This window comes from Protopterus annectens, chromosome 7.part0 (assembly GCF_019279795.1).
Source record: "Protopterus annectens isolate FY-2018-M chromosome 7.part0, PAN1.0, whole genome shotgun sequence".
NCBI lineage: Eukaryota > Metazoa > Chordata > Ceratodontiformes > Protopteridae > Protopterus > Protopterus annectens.
In genome coordinates this window covers 808239153-808265101 of record NC_056739.1, presented here as the reverse complement: position 1 = coordinate 808265101, position 25949 = coordinate 808239153, and positions in this window count along the sequence as shown.

Below are 25949 nucleotides of genomic sequence, written 5' to 3'. Positions count from 1 at the left end.
AAGCAAACAGATCGCAGCAAGGCTTGCCCCAGTGTCGGAAAATCTGATCCGCTGTTACAGGGTTGAGGGACCACTCTTGAGGCATCAGGATGTTCCTGCTCAGATTCTCCACAATAAGGTTGGAACTCCCGGGAATATGCGTTGCTATAAGAAAGGGGTTGGAAGCTGTCACCTAGTGCCAAATCCTCATGGCTTCCCAACACAGGGGATAAGACCTGGTTCTGCCTTGCTTGTTGATATACCAGACAACTGACATGTTGTCTGACTGAATTGCAATGGTCCCAGGGGGTGGGGATACAAGGAACGCTTGCAACGCTAAGAGAACTGCCCTCAGTTCCAGGACATTTATGTGCAAATTGGCCTCCATGGGGGACCAGGTGCCTTGGACCGTCTTTCCCTGGAAATGTCCCCCCCCCCCACCCTAACAGGGAAACTTCCGTGGTCACCATGGCCGTGGGCTGGGGAAGACAGAATGGTCGACACCAAAGATTCATTTGTGGCTTCATCCACCATAGCATTTCTTCCTTGCAATGGTTTGTAAGACATATAATGTGGTTGAGTGGGTGAGTTAGAAATGACCATTGTACGGAAAGGAGTGTAGCAACTTCATATTGTTTTACAGATTTTGATATTAAAGCATCCAGCTAATATTAGCATTTTTACACATATATTACATATCTACAGGATATATATTTGATGTAAAGTTCTCAGAATTTATATTTATGAGATATGAACACATAAGAGTTTTGTCGGATAGACATTGCATTATAAATTGTTGTTGATGTTTCAATAACTTTTTTAACTTTCTAACTTTATCATTTAGGTACAAGCAGCGATACTTACTACTGCATTGTTTCTTTTAATTGAATGATTTTAATTATATGTCTAGAATTGGATTAATTGGATTGATTGAATGCTTTAGGAATGCCTATATATATTTGAATTCAAAGCTGTTAGTTGTAAGGATCTGAAGAAGCGTGTCTTGGCACACGTGAAAGCGCTTGTCTTTTTATATTAAATATTTTCATCCATTCATTGTGGTGGTCGGCTTCCAGTTTGTCTTTGGATTGTACGGAAAGGAGCCACTGCAAGATTTTCATGTGCAGCCTCACCAGTGGTACTAACATAATGCCAGCCGCCATGGAGCCTAAGAGTTGCAGTACAAGGCGTGCTGGTACACAGGTCTGAGAAAGAAGGTCTTGGATTTGGTGTCTTACTTTCGAAAGCTGTGAGGGGGGTGAGAAGCTTGACAGGATGTTGTGTCGAAGACCGCTCCAATAAATTCCAGTGTCTTCGTTGGGGACATTTGAGATTTGTCCTTGTTGATTGTAATCTCCAAGCGGAGAGCGAGACCTTGAGTGTAAGAGAGGCTGCGTTCTAGTAGATTCCTGGTCGGAGCAGTAAGGAGCCAATCGTCTAGCTATGGAAACACCTGGAATCCTTGTAGTCGAAGATGAGCTATCACAACTGCCATACATTTGGTGAACACTTGGGGGGCTGTCGAGAGACCGAATGGCAGTGCCCTGAACTGGTAGTGATTGGCTCCCAGCCAGAAGCGGAGAAACCTCTGGGAGTGGTGATCCATCTTTATGTGGTAGTACATGTCCTGGAGGTCTACAGAGCACATCCAGTTGTCCCTCCCTATCAAGGGGAGAATGGACTATACCGTGACCATCCGGAATTTTTGAGGTTTGATAAATTTGTTCAATAGGCTGAGATCCAGGATTGGTCTCCAGTCCCCTGTCTTTTTTGGCACTAAAAAGAACCTCGAGTAAAACCCGGATCCTGTCTGGTCTGGTGGGACTGGTTGGATGACTCTTTTTCTTAGCAGCTTTTCTATTTCTAAGGCTGCTAATTCCCTCTGATTGGGTGGTACATCTGGGATTCATTTGATGGGTCTGACAGTTAAATCGAAAGGTATTTGGTAGCCTCTGGATATTATTCTCTGCACCCAAACATCGGTAGTAATAAGTTGCCAGGCTGGTAGGTGCAGAGAAAAACGACCCCCAACTGCTTCCAGAGGAAAGCAATCGGCCTCTGCTCAGGAGCGCTAGTAGGGTCTGCCGGAGAAAGAATCTCTAGCACCCTGGTTACGCGGACCCCCTCTACCCTGAAAGGGGCATCTTCCAGATGAGTTGCCCCCTCTGCCCCAGGGGGATTGTTCACCATGAGTGTCACGAAAAGATCCTTGGGAATTCTTGAACCACATTTTTCCTCCCTTCTGGTTCCTGGAGTAGGACCTCTGGGGGTTGGAAAAGCGTATGCCCACAGCAGACAAGGTCTATCCATCTTCCTTACTTCATGCAAGTGTGTCTCGTACTTTGGGACCAAAAAGTGCATATTTGTTGACAGGTGCATTGACGAAGGAAGATTTAAAGGGGTCTGCAAAGTCACACAACCGCATCCAAGCATTATGTCTCATGACAATGTCTGATGCGGAAGTTTGAGCTGCCCCCTCGGTGGTGTGAGATATCAAACGCATCGAGGAGTTCGAGATGGATTCAAGGGTAGCTAGCTGCGAGGCGACAGTGTCATGCACCTCATCAGCAGTACCCCCGCCAAAGAGGAAGACATTTTGGAAATTAGGTCACTTTGGAGGTGGGTGAAGTGTGCCAGATAGTTCAGCGACCGAATGGAGAAGGTCGCTGAAGCATAGGTCTGCTTCCCTAGTCTGTCCATGGTCCGAGACTCCATGTTCGGAGGATGGACAGTGGAACTATCTTCTGCCAGTTCCCTCTTGGTGACCGCCACCACGACCATAGAATCAACTGTCAACTGCTTGGACCAGTAGGGCTGGTCTTCAAGTGTAGATAAAATTTTGTGTGGCCTCCGGGAGACAGGTTCTACATTGTTCGGGGCCTTCCAGACACGCTGCACAATGAGCTTAACAAGGTCATCTGCTGGTGGGGTCATCCAGGAAGTAGATGGCTGGGCACGGTAGGCCTGCAAGAACACCGATTCCTCAGAAGAAGGGTTAGAGGACTTCCAGTCTCCCTGCTGCTTGAGGATTTTGAGAATGTCTCCGAATGAGACGTCACCTAGGGGAGACCATGGGGACCCTTCCCCCTCATCACAATCAGTGTCTTCAGTGATAGATTCCTCCAGGGAATCAAGGTGCTTCCTCTTGCACCATTTCTTACGGGGTGACTCCCCAGTGGGATCTTCTGAGGAGGACTCTGGAGAATGGGTTCCCTTCAAAGGGGGGTCTTGCAACTCCCGTGCCCTGGGTCCCGAAATAGGGGGGTGGGACAGCTGCATGCTGGGAGGGGGTTCTGATGCTGATGTAAGTGGTGCTGACTGCGAGCCTGCGGAGGCAAGGACCCTCTCCATCACCTGGAAAGCAGGCCCACCCAAGGAGGGATGGGAGCCTGGAACTGAGAAGGGCAACCTCGGAGCCAAGGTCACACCCCGCCCTGAGGAGCCCACCTCCAGGTGAGGAGCTCTAAGAGGACTGGAAGCTGTTGGAGCCGTGGACATAGACGGCGCCAGGGAGAGAATGGGCACCGGGCTAGGTACCAAGGTACGGGCGGTCCAAGCACTGCTCCAAGAGAGCATCGGGTCCACCGGAGCTGATGCAGTAAGGGTGTTCAGTGCTGACAGGGGAAAAACTGCTGTCGGAGCTGAGACAGTATGCAGTGGGGTGGACATCGGTACCGAGATCTCCGGGACTTGGTAGAGGCCGGAGGAGGATAAACAGGGAAAGATGGAGTAAAAGATTCCGAGCCAAGAGGAATGGAAGGTCTAGCTGGAATGGGCAATCCCCTAGCTGCCAGAAGCTGATCCACAACCCGCACTAGGTCTAATTCAGAAAATCTCCTGGTGGATCTAAAGGAGGCTGCTGAAGGAGAATCAGGTCTTTCTAGAAGGAGGCTAAACTTCTGCCCCAAAAAAAGGATCATAGGTTGGAGAGTATCTTGTCCTTGGCAGATATTCGAGTCTAGGAGCCGATGGAGTCGAAGAAACTATCGGCACTGTGGCCGGAGAGGGTGCCGAAGCAGGTACAGTCATAGGATAGCCAATGTCAGATCCAAGGACGGTGCCGAGGTTGGAACCGAAATAGGGCTGAATATCATGGATGGCACTGAGGGAGAAGATACAGAGCCTGATGCCGAGGAGGTCTGCACTGAGGGAGCCAGCAAAGCATAGGACTGACTCGGTTCCGTAACTGACGGAAATGCAGGAACTGAGTGACTTTGTTTTTCCTTATGTTTTTTGGTCTTTGGAGGGGGTGAGACCTCCGACTCAGATAGAGCCTCCGAAAAAGGTGTCTTAATTAAACGTTTTAAAACAAGCTTATTTTTACGTTCTGCTAGTGTACGATTACTAAAACTAGTACAAATGTCACAGTCAGCTTTAATATGATCCACGCCAAAACAGTAAACACAACGAGCTTGTCCATCCGAGTTGGGCATCTTACGCCCACACTTGTCACACTGTTTAAACCCCAACTTAGCTTTGTCTGACATAGTAAGGCAACAAGGCTATCCTAATAGAAAAAACAAAAGAAGGGAGAGAAAAAACTGAGAGAATACAAACGATGGTATTTAAAAAATACCACAAGTAGTAAGGAAGGGTCTGCCAAAGGCAGGCGAAAGGGACAGTACCAATAATGGTAGAAATTCAATTACCAAGGTAAAGGGTAGGGAATAGAAGTAGGTTATAGGCGACAGTGAGTAAAGGCTAATTTGACTAAAAATAAGAAATTTTGATGAGAAACTATCTTAAAAATCATAATTTTCCACTTAGCTTTGAGAGAGATGGCTAGCACGTCTGACAAGGAATGTGGCAAACGTGATCTGGAGTAACTAGGAGAGAGGCATTATGGGTAGGTCTTAGCTGAGAGTTTTTGGCTGGGTCGAGCTTGGAAATGGCCATATCGGTTTGGAGGATGGAACCGAAATCCTGTTTGTAATGAATAAACAAAGATTTACAATATCAGATGTTTGTTTACAGAAATGCCTAAAGATAGGCACAACTGTAAAAAGTAGTGTCTGTTAGTAAGGACTATTTGGTTGAATCAGCTAGGACCCGATCTTCTAGGTATGGAAACATATAGATCCTTGTAGCTGCAGGTGGACCATGCGTCTGATGATCATTGGGGGGGTTAGGGGAGATTAAAGGGCAAGCCTCTGAACTGGTAATGACTTTCCCCTATGTGAAAGTGCAGAAACCCCCAGAACTCCCTTGTGATCTTTATGTAGAGGGAGGCATCTTGGAGAGCTATATAGCACATCCAGTAGTTCACCTTCAACCATAGCAAAATCACTGGCACAGTGACTATTTTTGATGGGGTCTTGTTTACATAGGTTTAGGCCACTGAGATCTAGAATTGGCCTGAGATCCTATTTTTTGGAACCAAAAAGAATCTTGAATAAACTCCTGATACTCTCTGGTTTGGTGGGACCTCCTGGATGGCTCTTTTTTGAAGAAGGATAAAGAGCTCTTGAAGAGCCACATGCACTTGCTAGGGTGAAAGACTTGGCAGCAGTGATGTGATGGCTTTTGGAAAAATCATGTGCTATAACTCTGGATATAATTTCTCCCTCCCAGATGTCCTGTGTGATGGCCCTCCACACAGCCAAGTGTCAAGGTAATTGCCCTAACCACATCCAGAGATGGACAGTCAGGCAAGTCTCAGGGGGTGCTGATTTTAATTGTCCCATGGCAATCAGCATTTATCAGACTGATCACCGAGTACAATGCCCCTTTTGGTATGTACCTAATCCGGCACATCCAACAACTGGAATGTCCACAGAGATTCCTCACTAAAAGAATACAAAATGTAAATAACATTTTCTATGTAGACCACCTCAAAGTCCTATCCTTGTATTCTGTCTCCTACAGGCTGTGGAGCAGAGATCTATGCCTGACATACAAGGTATCATCAGACCCCACCCTGGTGGATTTCCTGTATATGCACAGAACACACAGCACCAGAACTACCCATTCTAAAGACTTAAACCTTGTCTGTGACATAAAAAGGATGTGATAGAGAGATAGGTATGTACCCCACAGACTACTTCTGGAACAGGTTTCCCATCCATGTGAAGCAGAGTTCCTCCATAACCAAATTCAAGTGTAACTTGGACAACTGGATAGGAAACAGGAAATTCATCCCTGGTTTGGCACCTATGTCTCTAATGGATGCAGGCAGCCTGTAAATGTTTTATCTCCCATGCCCCTACTTACACTGCCCATAGCAATCCTAGCCCCTCTATCAAAAATACTTGAAAGGTGTGTTCACACCCAAGTACTTAACCATCTCCTTGACAATAACTACTTACAAATACTCAGCACGGCTTCCACCCCTACCATAGTACTACTACTGCCCTCATTAGCTGCACTAATACCATTAATCAACTTAGAAATAAAGCGGACCTAGTATCAGCCATCTTCTTAGACTTATCAAAAGCCTTCGATACAGTCTCTCATAACAAACTACTGATCGTCCTATCCAAACTGAACCCAAGCTATTCCACTTTAGCCTGGTTTCAGAATTATCTCACTGACTGGCAACAGATGGTGCGGTAGAACAAAACTCTTTCTACCTTGCTACCACTGACAATGGGTATGCCCCAAGGGTCTATTCTCAGCCCCCTACTCTTCAACCTGTTTACAAATAATCTCCAAAATGCCATAACTACAGCCACCCTTATACAGTATGCAGACGACTACAGTCATATGTTTTGCCCCAACCTTATTTGAACTACAAAACATAACCCAAACATCTTTCAGTGCTATTGAATCATGGCTGACAGATGCCCAATTAATCCTGAACCCAAATAAAACCAAACTCATGCTCTTCCACCCCACCAAACTTGAAACCCAATCCACTCACTTCAACATCACGTCCAGCAATAACACTCTGATCGTACCAGTAACATCCACCAAACTTCTTGGTGTTATTACAGATCAAAATCTGAAGTTTGACTTACACATTGCCCAAACTATAAAAAGTACACAAGAAAACAGATACCTTACACAGATGTAAAAACTACCTAACCACCAACTCTAGAATAACCACAGCCAGAACTCATCTTCTGTCAACTCTACTGTACGCTTCAGCCATCCTTACCAGCCTCTCAAAATCAGACCTAACCAAGCTAGATGCCTGCTATAATAAGATAGCCAAGATTGCCACTAGTTGTCTTACTAGAACCCATCATTGTAAGGCCCTAAGATAACTATCTTGGTTAGAACTTCCTCACCAGCTCATGCTCACACAACTCACTACCGCTCACCAAATGTTCTATAAACCGAAAAAAATTCTAGCTCTGCAAGGGCTCCTCAACCCCCATAAAAGTACCCGTCCACTAAGATCCACTAATAAAGCACTAATTGAGGTAACCAGGAGTAAAAACAGCTCAGGTGACTCTCTATACTCTTGCTACATTGCTAAACTGTGGAATGCCTTACCACTTGAAATCAGAAGTATAACTAGTTCAAAAAAACTTCAAGCATCACATTAAAGCCCATCTTACCAATTTCTGGACTTGTACATGTAGTGGGAGTGGGTAGCCCATGCCATGGAGGTAGCTCTTTTTAAATTTTTTAATAGCTTATGTAATGAGCATTGAATTCAAGTCATATGATGACCTTTGTTTATTTTTTCTTCTCACTGTTAATATCTAATAGATGTTAAGTCTCCAGTTTGCTATGTTATCTGTATATATGACTAAGTATCCCAACTGTACTCATTGATCACATCATTACCTCCTACTATTATATTAACTGTCTTCTAGCAGCATTGCTACCCAAGACCATAGGGTTCTGTCTTCCACTCAAGCAACTTTGTCTGTTTTAGACTTTTACCAATATGAATGCATGCTACTATTTTCTCTTCATTGTATTATAAATTTTTTTCTACTAACATAATTGTCTACTAACAACAGAGCTTTTCTCCCCGGGCCTCCCCTGAAAAATGGTTTTATTCCCAGTCGGACTCTCCTGATAAACAAATGTAAAATAAATAAATAATAAAAATAAAAAGGATACCAGAACCTGACTGAGATTTGGGACCATGGCTGGGCTTTAAATGGCTCTAGTGTTCATTAGCCTTGTAAACACCTATGAATCTACGAATGTTAATATGAACTGGTATATTCCAAGGACGCTTTTTTTGTGAGAATTTAGCATATTTGTATACTGTGTGGAAATGAGGAGGATTAAGAAAAAAGACAAAATGAGAAAGAAAGAAAAAAGGAGTATGGAAGGCACAGTTTATTCCAGACACTGGAGAAGGCAAGTAGTCATGCAGAAAATCAAGATATAGAAAAGATCTGCAAGAGAAAACAGAGATTCTGGGCAAGACTGCCAAATTGTTCTTCATGACTTATGGCAGCTGTTACTAAACTCCGAAGGTACCTCTGGCTGACAAAGTGGGATTAAATGTAGCTCCATCATAAACTACTCTCTTAAGCAAGGTGATAATAAGTGACATAATGACCAGCGTTTTCCTCAGTAACAACCTGATTAACATCGACAGCATAATATGACTCACTTGCTGCTGTCACCTAATGACTTTCTGTCTTATGGATTGATATCTGTCATATAACCTTTCCTTACCTGCAAATCTTTCTTGCTATTAAGCACAGATTTTGTAGCACCAGCTCTCTGTCTTTGGACCTGCAATATTACATAGAAAAAGAAGTTATGTACCTACCATAATGTTCCATGCTAGTTGTCCTTCATCTCGCCTTCTTTCTTCCTGGATGGGTTCGGAGCCGAGACTCGGCCACTTACTATACCTCGATAGCTCTTTACTGGCTCGAGGCTACCTCTTATCCCAGAATGCCCAGCATCAGCTACCCAGATCTCATTTGAGATAGCTCACACTAGACATAATTATAAAAAATAATCCAATAATAGACCTGGATATACAGTTAATTGTCATGGTTTGGTTGGGAAGCAACTAATAACAGAACAAATTAGCCAGTGAAACCATTGAGAAACTCCTCTCAATCCTCGAGAAAGGGGGATGGAGGGAGGGACGCAAGAAGGAAGGCAAGATGAAGGACAACTAACATGGAACATTATGGTAGGTACATAACTTCTTTATATTAAGTTGTCCAATCTCGCCTTCATTCTTGCTGGATGGGACAGCGTCCCTAGCACCTCAATCCTGGGTGGCTCATTGAACAGACTCTTCAGAACCGTGGAACCAAAGGAAGCCCTGCCCCGGGAGACCACATCTACTTTGTAATGAGAAATGAATGTATGAGTATCTGCCCAAGTAGCTGCTGCACAAATTGAATCTATGGGCAATCTAGATTGAAATGCTACGGAAGTAGCTACTGACCTGGTTGAATGACCTTTGGGTTTTGTGGGAAGATTTTTTTGTCGCAAATGGTAGGTATGGGCTATGGTGTCTGATAACCATTTTGACAATGTTACTTAGAAACTGAAAGGCCTTGTTTGTTGTTAGCAAATGAAAGGAACAACTGATCTGATTTTCTCATCTCTTTAGTTCTATGGAAATAGAAACGCAGTTGCCTATGCACATCCAATAGGTGTAATCTGTATTCTGCCTTGTTGGAATGATTAGGGAAAAAGACAGGAAGGTCAATGGATTGATTCAAATTGTGTTCTGAACAAACTATACGTAGAAACAATGGGTTGGTTCTCAGAGAAACTCTGTTTTTGTGAAAAACTAGGTATGGAGGGTGAACACACAGTGCATGAAGTTCTGAAACACGTCTGGCAGAAGTAATAGCAACTAAGAAAAGTTTTCCAAGAGAGAAATTTCAAGGAACACGATGCTGCTGGTTCAAAGGGTGGCAGTATCAAGGAGGCCAGAACCAAATTGAGATCCTAAGGTGGAAGGGGCTCTTTTACTGGGGGGGTCTAAGTAGAGATGTACCTCTCATGAAGGCCTTGCAGAGTTTATGAGACATTATGCATGAATTAAAAACTCTGACATGAAAATTTGAAATGGCAGCTAATTGTAGTCTGATGGTAGCAACTGCTGCACCAGAATGAAACAGTTCTGCTAAGAAATCCAAAATCTTGTGTACAGGAGCTGTACAAGGATCTAAACTTCTGGATTCTGCCCAGTAAGAGATCTTTTCCATTTGCTAGCATAGACTTTCCTTGTATTTGTCTTATGGGAGGAAACAATAATATCACACACTGCTGGGGAAATATTGGAGAGCCTGGCTAGGATTGGAAGTGGAGTAACTAAGCTGTGAGCTTGAGAGATTGGAGGGATTGGTGTAGCCCGCCTGACTGATGAATCAAGAGGTCCGGTACTGGGTCCAGAATCCAAGGCTGGGTTAGAAGGTGGGGTGAAGGAACGGAAACCAAATCTGTCGAGGCCAATAGGGGCAATGAGGATCATTTTGCAGCCCAATGATTTTGCTTTCTGAATGATTTTTGGAATTAGGGGAAAGGGGGGAAATGCATAAAGGAGTCCCTGAGGCCAATTGTGGACTAGAACGTCCCTGGGTGTCTGACCTGGAGGAGGAACAAGGGAGAAGTAGCTGCTGCATTTGTTGCTGAGGGGAGAGGCAAAGAGATCACAGCAAGGCTGGCCACATTTGCAGAAAATAAGATCCACAATTTCCTGTTTCAGAGGCCACTCGTGAGGCATGAGGATCGCCCTGCTGAGCCTGTCCGCTATTACGTTGGATGTCCCATGGATATGCATTGCTGTCAGAAAACGTTGGGAGGAAATCGCCCATTGCCACAGTCTAAGGCCCTCTCGGCACAAGGGGTAAGACCTGGTTCTGCCCTGTTTGTTGATGTACCAAACCACTGACATATTGTCCGTCTTTATTGCAATAGTCCCGGCAAGGAGAGAGTCTTGAAGAGCTTGCAATGCTAGGAGCGCCACTCTCATCTCCAGGATGTTGATGTGCAAGTGGTGCTCATGAGGTTGTCAAGTGCCTTGGACTGTCTTCCCTAGATAATACCCCCCCACCCTATCAGGGAAGCGTCCATGGTCGCTGTGGCAACCAGATGGGGTTCCATGAAAGGTCTGCCCTGAGTAATTAGTGGGGAGACCATCCACCAGGAAAGGTGTCTTTTGCAAGATTCCATAATTAGCATCATGTGAGACATGGGTAATTCCTGGAAGGACCATTGTGGAAAAGAAGCCACTGAAGGATTCTCATGTGAAAGCGTGCTAAGGGAACTAGAAGAATGGCCGCTGCCATGGACCCTAGAGCTTAAAGAACATATTTGACTTGAATTCTTTTGCTCCTCAGGAGAAGTGACACCTGTTTTCGAATAATGGAAACACTTTCCTGAGGCAATTTTACAATCATTTTTCTTGTGTTTAGCTCTGCTCCTATGTATGTAATAGATTGACAGGGCAACAAGGCAGATTTTTCGAAGTTTATTGTGATGCCTAGTTGAGCACAGGATGTAATGGTATAATCTCGTACCTCTATAAGTTGTTGCCTGGTGGCAGCAGTGAGGAGCCAGTCATCCAGATAAGGAAACACCTGGAATCCTAGACGTCTCAGGTGAGCTGTGACTACTGCCATGCATTTGGTGAACACCCTGGGGGCTGTGGTGAGACCAAAGGGCAGAGCTCTGAATTGGTAATGACTGGACCCTAGCCGGAAGAGTAGAAATCTCCTGGACCGTCTGTCCATTTTTATATGATAGTACGTGTCCTGAAGATCTATGGAGCACGTCCAATTGTCCTGACCCAAAAAGGGGAGAATGGACTGCAGTGTTACCATCCAAAACTTTTCTTTTTGTACAGATTTGTTTAACCTGCTGAGATCCAGAATTGGTCTCCAGTTCCCTGTCTTTTTGGGCACTAAAAAGAATCTTGAGTAAGTTCCGGATCCTACTTGGTCTGCGGGGACTTCCTGGATGGCTCTTTTTTCTAGCAGTCTTGAAACTTCTGTGACTACCTGATCCCTTGGATTGGGTAGAACATCTGGGATGGATTTTTTTGAAACAAAAGGGGGTTGATGAAAGGGAATCTTGTAACCTCCGGATATAATGACGAGTACCCATTTGTCTTTTGTAATATTTTGCCAGGTGATTGGGTACAATGAAAGCCTTCCCCCGACTGCCTCCAGAGTTGAGCAGTCGGGCATCCCTTCAGGGATGTTGATAGGGTTTGGAAGAGAACGTATCTCTGTCACCCTGATTTTGCGGACCCCCTCTGCCACGAGGGTGGCGTCTGCCATTGTTATTATTTCCCCCTCTGCCCCTGGGGAAAAAAATCACCACATGCATCCTGCAGGGTTCCCTGGGATTTCCGAAACCACATCTTTCCACCCTTCTGACCCTTTGGGTATGGTCTGGTAGGAGTGGAAAAACGAACTCCGACATCAGAGAGCGTCTTGCCTTCCTGCTGGCACCTGGTAACCATGTCTTTCACCTGAGGCCCAAAGAGAGAGGAGCCATCAAAGGGGGTACTGGTGAAGGACGCTCTGAAAGGTTCCGCAAACTGACACAGCCGCAGCCAAGAATGTCTCCTAAGAGCCACTCCTGTTCCTGCAGCTCTACTCGCTCCATTGGCTGCGTATGAAATAAGCCTCATGGAGAAGTTGACTATTGAATTAAGAGTCGCCAGCTGGGTAGCTACCTTGGCTGAAGCTCCCTCAGCTGTGGGATCTTGTAGGGTATCTCCAAGCTTTTTTAGGAGATCCCTCTGAAGCCTAATGGGAAAGATAGTTCAGGGACCTAAGGGAGAAGGTTGCTGATGAAAACATCCGCTTCCCATATCTGTCCATCATATGAGAGTCTTTATTCGGTGGAGGTTTCAGCGAACTCTCTCTTTGTGGCTGCTGCTACCACCATGGCATCAACTGGAACACCTTTAGTTAAAAATTGTTTGTCTTGGGGAGCTGTGATAAATTTATTGGGTCTCCTCAGGACAGGTTCCATGGAATCTGGAGCTGACCAAACCTTTCAAGACACTACAGACATGAGTGGATCAAAAGGCGGAGACACCCAAGAGATGGAAGGTCGGGAACCAAATGCATCCAGATATACAGACTCATCCTTGGAGAGGGCTAGGGAAGTCCAGCTATGCCTCTGCCTGAGAATCTCAAGGATGTCCAAAAAGGAAACATCTTCAGAAGGGGACTTTGGGGAACCCTCCAATTCATCCAGGTCTGTATCTGAGGTGACAGACTCAGGGGAGTCTTGGTGCTTCCTCTTGCACTTTTTCTTCCGGAAAGCCTGCTCAGAATGCTCTGGGGAGGTTTCGGAAGAAGATGGTTCACCCAATGGGGTGTCCTGGGGCATAGGTTCCCTACGCTTTGGGGCAGGAGGAGGAGCAGAAGTTGTCACAGGCACCGAGGGGGACGGAGCCGATAGTGGAGCCGTCTGTGGGGACAGCACTCTCCACATGACCTCGAAGGTGCCACAGTCTCGACACAAGGAGAGCTCCAGCTCTGAAGAGACTGGAATCCCACCCTGAGCCGAGAGCGACAGCCCGGAGGCCGATGTGGGAGCCGAGCTCAACTGAGCTGATGCTCTGAGAGGGAGAGTAGGGTTGGACAAGGGTCCGATGCCACTTCCCCCCTCGGGAATGACGAGAGAGCTTTGGCGCCCAGATACCTCGATGGGAGGAAGAACCGAGGTAATCGGAGCCAACATTGGAGCCGATGAGGATGTCATCGGAGATGAATGAACCACTATCGGAGCATCCATGGACTCGGGCTCCGAACTAAGTATAGTTGGAGGAGGAATCGAAATCGAAGAGGATGGAGGTGACGCCTGTTGAGGCCTGTGACTTCAGCAACCTACTGACCACTCTCTCCACATCCTGATCCGATAACCTCGAGGATCGAGAGGAGTGGGAAGATGAGCGATGACTAGAGTTACTTTGAAGTGAGGGTGATTGTGGCACCAAGCGAATCGGCTCCAATGAAGGAGACCTAGCTTTTTTGTGGCTCCGAGATGGCTCCGAAGTAACAATTGGAGCTGACGGAGGGGTAGTCTTGGTACCAGATGGCACCGACACACTTGGTTTGTCAAGCTCACAGGTCGGTTCTGAACATGGATTCGATGGCTTGACTGGTTTCAAAGGTTTCACTGGCTGAGATGCTTTAGCCGGAGAATCCTGTTTTAACAATCCACAGAGGATAAGCTTGTTTTTCTGCTCCTGCAGGTCCCTTGGACTAAAGGCATGACAAATAGCACAAGAGTCCGCAGGTGCAAAGCCCCCAAGCAGTAAACACAACTAGTGTGCCTATCTGTCAGACATCTTCTGACAGCATGAGTCACACTTTTTAAAACCAGAGGTTTTAACTTCTTTAGACATTTTACCAAAAGACAAACTACAACAGTAATTAAAAATTTATAAAGACCTTAAAGGAGAGCCTCTAACTTAAAAGCCTGTCCTTAATGGGGGGAGGGAGACTCTCTAAGTTAAACGAGTTCAGGGAATAACAGAAGGCCTAGAGACTAAGGGGTGATGGCCAACAGCACAAAAAAAAACACAGCAAGGACGAGATAAGGGGTTTACAATAAAAGGAACTTACAAACTACAAGAGAGAAAATATATATCACATTTCAAGCACAATAGTTGAGTTTAATAGAGAAAAAAATTATACTAAGCCTGAGCCAGTATTGATCGCAACCTCACAGCTAAAGTGGCAAACGAGATCAGGGTAGCTGACGCTGGGCATTCTGGGATAACGGGTAGCCTTGAGCCAGTAAAGAGCTCTCAAGCTATAGTAAGTGGCCGAGTCGGAGCCGAGGATCGGCTCCGAACCCATCCAGCAAGAACGAAGGGGAGATTGGACAATTTAACATCTACTTTTATCACTGCACTAACTGGTGGCTGACACAGTCTGGTGTTTAGAATTATTTTAGTCAATGTGCTAATTGGTGATAGAACCAATATATAAATATACATTTATTTAGATACAAACTGCCACTTCCTAATCTCAGTGTGCCTACCTATAGTAGATATTCATTTCTTTCTCCTTTCCCTAGTCATGCAATGGAATCTATATTCCCTATCCACACTTCAAAATACACAAAACACCTACTTAGTGCCAGAATTAAATGTAGTTTGTAAATGTGCCCAGGTTGTGGCTGGGCTACATATGATGGAAAGAACAGACCACGTATTCCTAATTTGGCAGTGTGAAATAAACCAAAACCCTTCATGAGTTTCTATCATTTTGTCTGACCCAAGAAGTAGATTTTACTGTCTTCCACAGCCACACAAAGAGTCTGTAAACATCTAGGGATAAGAGACACTGACCCTTTGTTGTCCTACACAATGAGTAAGGTGTTGTAATGATTTGGAAATGGAAAAGCTCTAAATACTCCGGGCGTTTCAGAACAAAAACAGGCTTTCAACAACAAAACACTCCTGAGTTTCCTTTTTGAAAAGTCAGTAAAAGCTAAAATTATCTGTTTCTTGACATACTTTAACAAAATATCATTTTGCGGTTAATTTCACAATACTGCTACGAGTCTGCGACATTTTACTTTGTCTTTGTTTAGGTCACACACAAAACTATGCTTCTCTGTAAAAAAAAAAAAAAAAATTAAGTCCACAGATTTAACAAACTCTGATAGTCTATTTTTTTTTAAAACAGAATACCGGAGTTTGTAAGTGTTTTCCGGACTACCGGACAATCGGTTTTATTTTCGGAACCAGAAAAAAAACGGAGAGGTAGAAACCCTACCACTGGTCTTCCAAACCCAGCTACCGGTACCGTACCTGCCAACCCATCACTCAATGTGATGTGTCGATTGTGGTGTTACTGCTACTTTCTCTTCATGGAACTGTGCGTAGATCAACTTTTTCAAGCTACCATTTAATATGTCTGCCGTTTACATTCATAAGCTAACTTTAACCACAGCACTGTACAGTACCGCTGACAGACATGCACTGACAGCCTTCTTTTCCCGCCTTTTTAAGAGTTTCTTGAAAAATGCAATCACAGCACTAACCTCTCGCTACCAGCCAATACCATAGACGTGTACACGTGTGCACTATAACAATCTGAAATATTCTCTGCGTTATTCCCGTTTACTTTAGCAAATTCTTTTCAACTATGTGGTTTAAGACACATCCCTAAGGTTTTGGTTGTTACATTTAACTTCAATACTGTTGGATTTACTGATGATCTTTACCATCAGACTTTAACATACCTGTGAACTGTCCAGATTTTTACCTTAAATTTTTTTGTCTGTTCCTTTTTCTGGATTTTTGTGGCTAATCGGTGATGGAATTTGCTAAATAATGACAAGCGTTTTGAGTTTCAGACTTAATATCTTCCAGAAAATGCATGTAACATAAGCTATTTTTATTCTAGAAACTTTCTAATTTTACAAGACTGATGTTGAAAACTTGTCTCAATTTTTGGTGCTTTGTCCCCCATTACATTTATCTTTGTCCAGATTTTTTGTGCGACGAGGTTGAGACCCATGCAGAGTTATTAAAGTGCCAATCTAAGGCTACGTAAAGAATCGGTGTCATATCGCAAGACATTCTATTCTGAAAAATAAACTGTTTCTCCTTTGGACCTCTTGCTGTGATTTTAATGCGTAGATGTTGAGAGCAACTGGAAGCGCATAACTTACAACACATAGGTGGGAAACGTGGGGCAGGGGATGAAGTGATGGATCCAATATCATTTTTTTCATGGCAGAACACGAGCACAGAAGATGCTTCACCGGTGGTGTACAAGTGAAAACACAGGCCCTTACCTGCTTACCCACAAAAACAACAATAAATGCCCATCACCATTCTATCAGTTCATTATTATACTATTCTACAAGGGTACAAAATCCCAATACTCCTGGTGTTTAAACTCTCAAAGTACTACATAAGTTGCACTTGCATTGGTCTCTACTATTGCAAAAGATTGCCACAAACAGCAGTTAAACCTCCATGTTGAAACAAGGGAGTGAGTACTTAAACATTTGTGCCTGTGACCATATACTGTACATAGGTAGAGGAACAGATAGTGCCACAGTGTTTAATCAGAGGTTGTGACACCCACCACTGGACCAGTAATCAAGAAGCCTCAATCCTCACCACTGGCAATAGTGGGGGACGTACACTGGGAGGATGACAGGTACACACACAATATTTCTTGATGCAGCTATCTGCATCGTGCAATTTCCCTTAAATGCAGAGAGAGGCCACAGTCAGTCCAGGACTGGTTTCTCCTTCTTCTTTCTCCAGATCCCCAAATAAGACTCCCCATTGCCACAGCTATAGAGATGAAATCTCAGCTGAGTGGCCAAGCTAACACCTCCAGCACCCTCTCTATCCGACCAGTGCTTTGTGTCCCTGCCCAAGTAGCTGACACACACAGTCTTTGAGGTTTGATTTATATATATATATATATATATATATATATATATATATATATATATATATATATATATATATACACACACACACACACACACCTGGGAAAGGCTGGCACAGGTTTCCTAGCTATACCCCCTTTTGCCCAGACTATAAGGTAGTTATCATTGCCATCAGCCAGCTCCTTATCAGCTACTTAACAAAGGGTGTCCAATCTTACTGTGTAATGTTACTGTCAATACAAATGGTAATCTGACTAAGAGCAATGCTATTAGGAGTGGCCCACAGTATCAACAAATAAATATGCAAGTACTCTCACAACTTAAATATCTCTACACAGATCAGCCACAATGAAAAGTTTAAATATATTTAATAATAAATAATAAAATAATAAGACAATACTAAATATATATGTACAGTGACAGAGTTCGAAATCACAGGAAATATTTAAAACACCATTGCAGGACAGTCTCAAATAAATATCAAAGCTAAGCTTTGCTATATTCCTGATTCTATACAAGAGAATTACTGTACGCTAGTTAACTTACAGAGCTAGGCAGATGTGGTGAATGGATCTTCTAGCTGATATTGTCAGCTCAAAGACAGAATACAGAATTCTGTATCTCTCTCTCTCAGAGACTTCTTAAATCACTATCTCAAATATTACTGCTGGGATAGCTTGCAGAATGACATCATTTCTTGTCATCTAACTCTATCCCAAGTGAAACCACCACTGCTGGAAACTAGCAATATTTAGTATCTACCTGTGAAAATACATAGACCTCAGATCTTTGGCAAATGCTGGAAGTCATAAAACAATAAAATACTTCCAAGACAATACAGAAAGCTTCCCAGCAGACATTGTGTCTGTAGCTGCCATAAAGTAATTTTAACTATTTTTCTGAAGTTTTGTTGGACTGAAGTTAACCTCCTGTGTTCAGTTTCCACTGTTAAAATATATACATTTAAACAGTTACAATACTGTATATACAATTCTGTTCCCTTCCAGCAGGGCACACTGTTGATACATCTTTAAGCTCAGTACATTACAAAATACCTTTTTTAACACGTCTATACAAAGACGTTTGATATACACATGACATTCAGTTGTAACACAAGCATCTTATATAGATCATATTGATATTTACAAATGACATATTATTGTTTAAAAAATTCCAGGTAGCTGGGTTGGCAGTATCTTGTTTCATGACAGAGGTGTTTCCTTTATGCCATTAAATCGCATAATAAACTTTGGAGTCTGCTGATACCAGTCATGATTGTAATACTAACTATGAAGCTGCTGAAACTGGGGGGAAATGAAGTATCCTCATTACAGCTGAATGTCATGAAGTTACATATATTTAGAGTATAACTTTTAACTCCAGATTTTTGCAGAATGTTCAGATTTGTGACTCATATTTTGGTCCATTTCTCACAAAATTGTAGTTTTTTAGCAAATCATTGAGGACTAACTTCAGAAAAAAATGGTAGACATTTAATTTGATTTCACATCCTTCAGAAAATTCATGGTAATGCAAAACCTGTTATTCAATAAACTTTCTAAGTTTGTAAGAGCAATATTTAACAAAAGTCCATATTTTGGGGCCTTTGTCCCCCCATTATTTGTGGCTTTGTCCAGATTTCTTGCTCTAAGAGGGTGAGAGGTATGATTTAGAATAATGCTGATAGGGGGTGTTGTTAAGAGAAAAGTTTTAAAAACATACTGTTATTTGTCTTTTTCCTCTTCTTGCAAAGTGAACATGTTATTGGTTGGGATATGCCTATCAAAGATGGGCCTCATCTGTGAACAAAATGCAGCATTGCTTATAAACCTGAATAATATCCATTTTTCTGCTTTTCAGAATAAAGAGACTTGGTTATAGCTTAGTGAAGCCTGGGATAAGGACGCACGGCCGAGTAAGAGTTAATTTACTGAAGCAGGCTGTGTGTCCTGGAAAATTTGATCTACCATTGTTGAAATGAACATTCTGTGCTTCTTGAACATTCTGCACTAACTGTTGGTTTGAGGTAATTTTTGATAAACATGTTTACCACAGGTGTTTTTCCATAGCCAACTGTCAGAAATGTAACAAAAAGTTGTTTTGCTTGCAGTATAAAAGTTGATGTCAGTAAACAAGTTGACCAGAGGAGGAGATCATCTTGGCCAACATGATGTGTAATCTGGTTAGCTGCTAATAAAGAAGTTTTTCATCATCTGAGGCAGATATGACTCGTTTGAATTTTTCTTCTGGCATTTTGGTCCTTCGGACAGGAAACCTCTACAAAGATACGGATCAGACCGACAGAGAGACCAAAAAACCTGTGCAGGTGAGGGTTTCTCATCTTAAGATTCCCTTGACTGAAAGCCCTTCGACTGATTTGTCGTTGAGAGGAGGCCGGCCGCTCTCTGATCCCTATCTGAGGGACGGTTTCCGAATGAAAAGGGAAAACGGAGTCTCATCTGGTTCAGGTAGGATGAAAAATAAATTTTCTTTTAATTTAATTTAATCTTGTCGACAAGGGGTTTATTTTTAGTTAAGGGCTGGTAGGATTACTTGTTAAGATTATTTTGTTAGGATCACCCATTAAGATAGCCCCATTTTTTAATAAGCCCTGTAAAATAACTTTGATACAGTCCTAAATTAAGAAATCTAGGGGAAACATGGGTTCGAGTTGCTGCAAGTGTGAGAGTGATGCCTATTTAAATGTTGATGCTAAGTATATGAAATGTTTAAACAAAAATAATGTTAAATTTTTGAAAAAGTGGAAGTTGAAATATGATTTTTGATGGTACCCTGAATATCAATGCCTGTGTAAAATTGGTTAGAGATTTGAAAAGAGATGCAGGAACTAGAACTAAAAAGCAAAGACAATTGGGATTTCCCCAAGCACAAAAATGGTTAGAAGAAGCAAATAAATACACTATAAAAGAAAAACAGTGCCAGGAAAAAGAAAAAATAAATCAAAAGGGATCACTGGTGCCAAGTGGAAAAGTAGCTTTATTTTTAGATAAGGAGGATGAGCATACAGTTTGTGCAGTACAAAGGCAGGTATCTGCCCCACCGTATGGGGAAATTACTGCTGCCGTACCGGCGGAACCTCCTCAATATCAGTCTGAAGATGTGGGATCTGTACAGCAGGGTGGGTTATTGGCTGCTCAAGGAAGTGTTGTGACCCCTCCAATTTACCCACAAATTCCCGTAGTACCCAAGGTTGCTTTGCAACAGGTAGACCAACCTATGCAGTTAAGGTCAGGACCAGCAGGGCAAGGACGTTGGGCCATTAAACTTTCTGACTACTCAGAAGCTCTTCCCTTAATACAAGTTGCAAACCCACAAGCAGGGGATGTTGGACAAGAGCCAACTATTTTAGTTTATCGTCCCTGGGTTAGAGAGGATATAAAACAAGCTACAGATGGTATTCCTCATCCCAAGGTTAATTTCCAAAAGTTTTCTGAGGACATAGTTGGTATGCGTTTAAGTTATCATCTAAATGGTTTAGAAGTAGAACAAGTAGTGTGACAAATCCTGGGTCCAGATTGGCACTTAGTTTGTGGTGCTTGGACATGTAAGGCAGATGATGGCACTACATTAAAGCATAATTCTGGGGTGTTAGACACGCGAGTCACTGATCTGTTAAAGAGAATTTCTGATAAGTGGCGTCCAAGAGCAGATTGGACAGTAATAAATCAGTGCATTCAAAATGATGATGAATCTGTAGATCACTATATTGTAAGATTGACAGAAGTGTTCAATAACCATTGTGGAATGATGATTCCACAGGATCAGACCAATGATAGTCCGTATGAACAGCAATTGAAAAATGCTTTTCTTAAGGGTTGTAGGGCTCCAATAAGTAGTTTTATAACTAAGCATATGGTAGATCATAGAACATGTAGACTGCAACCTTTGTTTGAATATGCATGGCATGCTGAGCGACATTTCAATTTGAAAAAGAAAAAGAAAGTACAAGTGTTAGCAGTAGGGGATGATGGTGGTATATTCTTGGTACAGGACCAAAGGGGGCAAGGGTGCAGTGGTGGCGTAAAAAACGTGGGGGCCCAAAATGGGACACGTTAAATGAACCGGGTGGACATTCAGAGGAATGTGAGGGAAGGTTAAAACGTGGAGAATGTTTTAAATGCGGTAGACGTAGGCACTTCGCTGCCGACTGTGAAGAGTGGCAACACCCCCCACAGCTTACGAACAAGGGCTCCGCATGACTATATGATAGTAAAGGAAGGCGCCAAATTCATTATTGTGATTATTGTAGAGAAGAAGAAAGTGAGAATGATTGTGATGATGATGAGGCAGACACTCTCTGCGATGAATGTCAGAACACTCATAAGGAAGGGCGGGATTGTGACTGTGAAGTCATAAACCTGGCAAATTTGGGTATTGCTATGCATCTAGATAAAAAACCCATGATAGAGTTTTTGGTTGGGGGACAGAAAGTGGAGTTTTTATGTGATTCAGGTGCATCACGCACACTTTTGGGTTCAGCAGTTCTGACTCCGAACTGCGAAACAGATGAGTTTGTCCTTGTGAAAGCAACAAATGGGAAAATCTATAAGGAACCACTGTCTCATCCTCTATTGTTCACAGATCCACAAACAAACCAAACTGTTAAGTGTAGGGTAATTATATTGAAAGTTTGTCCAGTTAATTTGCTGGGAAGAGATTTGATGCATTCGTTTGGAATAGCAGCAATTCCCACACCTAAAGGCATTGAGGCGAAAAGGTTAGTGGATGGCTTGGTGGTACAGGGAGTACAAGACTTGTTTTACTGGTATAGCCAGGACTTGATTTCAAACGGCCCAGGGAGGGCTGATACAGACTTGATCAACCTAGCTTTAAGTAAATCTAGGAGCGGGTCACCGCAGGTTGCAGCGCACTTACATTATACAATGTTCTATAGAAAGGCCCCTGGTCCAGATAAAGAATTTGAAAAAGAATTCTTTAAGCACAAACGTGCAAGGATAATTTTGAATGATATGTTTTGGGATACGCAAGTTAATACAGTAGTGACCTGTACTTTGACCAAGGAAATGAGTTCTTTATATCGCTCAGGTTATAGCCCACATATTTCAATTACTAAAGCGGTGGGGACACATTGGGTAGATTTGGCGAAAAAGGTAACGAATTGGGACACAATGTCCAAAAGTCAGTTGAAGGATCAACAGATCCAGGTACAAAGATTAAATTGGGTAACTTGGGCACAACCAAGCGTGCACCTCAGGGATGACAAAACAGAAATGGCATGACAAATCCTTCTAACTCAAGAGGAAGATAGTGCGTTAAGTGCCTTACCTGTAGATTTATGGTCAAAAGGTAAAGGGGATGTGGGACTGATGAAAACAGCAGGTGAAGTTTGTATAACTCCAAAGTCAGGTTTTAGACCTCGTAAGCACCAATACCCGCTAAGTAAACAAGCAGAGGAAGGAATTAAGCCAGTCATTGAGAAGTTAAAACAGGTAGGAATTCTTGCTGAATGCCCAGATTCGCCCTGCAATACTCCGTTGTTTCCTGTAAAGAAACCGGATGGGTCATGGAGGTTGGTTCAGGATTTACAAGCAGTTAATTTGGCTGTGATCCCAAAAGCACCGGTGGTCCCTGACCCCTATACATTACTTAATGATTTACTTACCTCAGAACAGATATTTTTCTGTCATAGATATAAGCAATGCTTTTTTCTCCATACCACTACATAAGGAGAGTAGATTTTGGTTTACATTCACTTATCAAGGTAAAAGATACACCTACACCAGATTGCCACAGGGTTATTGTGAGAGTCCGACAATATTCGCACAAGAAATGGCTGTGAATTTAGCTCAGTTTGTTCCCCCAGAGGGAAGCCAGGTTCTGTTGTATGTAGATGTTATTTTGTTGGCCTCACCCATGCAGGAAAGTTGTAGAAAGGATACCCTTGCTCTTCTTAGTTTTTTAGCTGAGCAAGGACATAAGGTAAATAAAGAAAAGTTACAATTGTGGAAAGCACAAGTAAAGTACTTGGGTTATTTAATTTCGCAGGCAGGTAGACAATTGGAGAACAAAAGAAAACAAGCAATTCTTGAGGCACCTATGCCCACAACTAAGCGGGAGATGATGTCCTTTTTGGGTGTGACTGATTTTTGTAGAAGTTGGATCCCTAACTATGCTGAGGAAGTAGGGCCATTGACCGCACTAATCTATGACACTCCCATGGCAGCTAAGAATAATATACAGTGGACAAATACGGCAATACAAGCATTTAATAGAATTAAGCAATTGATAGCAGGATCCTCTGTTTTGGGTTTTCCGAACTATTCTAAGCCGTTTATACAAATGGTTGATTGTAAGGGAGGATATATGACTTCGGTTCTGGTACAAGTACATGGGGATAAACAGAGACCGATAGGTTTCTACTCCTCCAGATTAGATCCTGTTGCAAGGGCATTGCTGCATTGTGTTCAAGCTGTAGTGGCAGCCGCCATGGCAGTACAAGCCTCAGCACCATTAGTTTTGTTCCACCCATTACAATTGCGGCTTCCACATTCAGTAGCTACTATACTTTTGCAAGATAAGATAACCTTTTTATCTCCTAGTCGACATTTGTCATGTATGACAGTGCTACTGACACAGCCTCATATGACCATACAAAGATGTACTACTCTTAATCCGGCGACACTTTTGCCGACTCCAGAAGAAGGTACTCCACACATTTGTTTAGAGAGCATTCATGACAAAGTGCTTCCCCGACCAGATTTAACGGATATTCCATTGGTAGATTCTGATCTCGTTTTGTTTGTAGACGGATCAGCAAAGAAGGACTCTGTAGGAAAAACACTAGTAGGGTATGCTGTCACCAAAGAAACTGAAGTTTTGAAGGCAAAAAGATTGTCAAACATTTATTCTGCACAAGCAGCTGAGTTGGTGGCTTTGACTCGAGCTTGTACCTTAGGGGAGGGTAAGAAAGTGACAATTTACACAGATAGTCAATATGCTTTCTCCACTGTACATGTTTTCGCTCAACAATGGAAAAATAGGGGAATGGTTACTGCGACAGGCAAACCAATAAATCACAGAGATTTAATTTTACAGTTGTTAGATGCAGTGCAACTACCACTTCAGATAGCGATATGTAAATGTTCTGCACATACCAACAGAAAAGATCCTGCCTCCAGGGGAAATGCCCTTGCTGATATGGCTGCAAAAAAGGCAGCTCAAGAAAATGATTTGCTTTTACATGACAATGATTTAGAGCCCAGACACCTCTTAGACTTAGAGACACTAAAAGTAATGCAAACATTGACAACACAGAAGGAAAAATGTCGTTGGGTAAAATATGGTATCACTCAACAGGATGGGTTGTATAGGACATCAGATGGCAAAATGGTATTACCCTCAAACCTTTTTAGGTATGCGGCATTAGTTAGCCATGGACCTGCCCATGTAGGAGTACAGACGATGATTCAAATAGTGTCTAAGGTGTTTTGGTGTAAGGGGTTTTCAACTTATGCAAAGCAATTCTGTTTATCTTGTTTATTATGTGCAAAGTATCATGCTCAGGGGGGAGTTAAAAAGTCTCAGCAGGCATTCCCTACCCCTCCATATCCATTCCACACACTCTGTATGGACTTTATTGAATTGACACCCTCAGAGGGAAAAAGGTTCTGTTTAGTAATTACTGATGCCTTTTCTAAATGGGTAGAAGCTTTTACAGTAAAGCACCCGAATGCACAAACAGTAGCAAAGCTTTTGACTACAGAAATAATTCCCAGATTTGGTTTACCAAGATGCATTTACAGTGATAATGGGTCTCATTTTGTTAACCAGATTGTTCAGAAGTTGGGTCAAGTGTTTCAAATTGATCTCAAGTACCATTGTGCTTACCATCCCCAATCCGCTGGACTGGTGGAAAGACACAACGGTGTCTTGAAGAGTAAGCTCCGCAAACTGATGGCAGAAACACATAGATCATGGACTGCGTGCCTTCCTTTGGCACTCCTGTATATGCGAATCTCACCCTCCTACAAAGGACTTACACCATTTGAACTTTTGTTTGGGAGACCATATTACGTCCTGCAGTGGCAAAGATTGTTGCCAGCGGAACGTGAGGGGGGTGAGGATCTAGCGGATTATATGAAGAAGCTGCTAAATGTCAAGTCTCTTGTAACCAATGACTCCTTTTCAGATTCCAGAAATGAAACCTTGTTAAGCGTGGCACCCGGGGACTGGGTGTGGATCCGAATTGTGAAGAGAAAGAATTGGTCATCCCCCAGGTGGGAAGGCCCATACCAAGTACTTATCTCGACACCTACGGCTGTAAAGATCGCTGAGAGGACTTTGTGGATTTATATCACCCACTGTAAAAAACTCAAGACTTTTCCTTCTGCCATTGATATTGGTCAAACTCCACCGGACCTCTGAGCGCAAAGTCTGGCTACAAGGGGGATTAGCCCAATAGGGGTTAGTTCGTCTCAAACCCAGTGAAGAAACCAATGGCGCGAGGTAGTCCTTAGGGAGGATGGCCATGTTCAACTGGTACTTCAACTGTTACATGATGATGATTTTGGTGGCGAAAGTAAATATGTCCATACGAGAAGGAACAGTTGCAAGAGAAAAAGGAATGGTGGTGCTGCAAGCGCAAACAGGTGTTACTACTGTGTTTAAGGTGAAACTTTGTGAAGGAATTTTGGACTGTTCTAAATGGAACAATG